The sequence below is a fragment of the Penaeus monodon genome, chromosome 20, assembly GCF_015228065.2.
Source record: "Penaeus monodon isolate SGIC_2016 chromosome 20, NSTDA_Pmon_1, whole genome shotgun sequence".
Classification (NCBI taxonomy): Eukaryota; Metazoa; Arthropoda; class Malacostraca; order Decapoda; family Penaeidae; genus Penaeus; species Penaeus monodon.
This window is the reverse complement of record NC_051405.1, coordinates 18,976,709-18,977,037: the sequence shown is the minus strand read 5'-3', so window position 1 is coordinate 18,977,037 and position 329 is coordinate 18,976,709. Positions and strand designations below refer to the sequence as shown.

At 28.0% G+C, this 329-nt stretch overlaps 1 protein-coding gene across 1 annotated transcript in view; it reads right to left on the bottom strand.

The window, feature by feature from the left end:
* Window positions 1-329, bottom strand: part of LOC119585930 (probable serine hydrolase) — an 8,531-nt gene that overhangs the window by 7,229 nt on the left and 973 nt on the right. The gene's annotated exons all lie outside the window — the stretch shown is intronic.

The following is a 329-nucleotide window of genomic DNA, read 5'->3' as shown; positions in this document are numbered from 1 at the left end:
TTCATTGCATACATGCAAAACCATCTGTGGTAAAATATTTTTGTTGTTCATAAAAAAAACAAAAAACAGTACAATGTTGTCTAAATCAGGTATATTCTTCAACCATATATACTGATTTAAAAATAAGGGAAATGGGTGAAGTATATCAGGAATCTTTAATCCCTAAGAAGCCTATAACTAGATGTATATCTGTTCAAGTTATTTGGAGTTTACAACCATTAAAGAAAACAAGTTCAAAAAGTTAAGATCCTTGTATTTGTTCAATTAATTGTGCACATATTTTTTGTATCCTGAAAACCTGAAAACCAACTTGTTATCTTTCATTACTT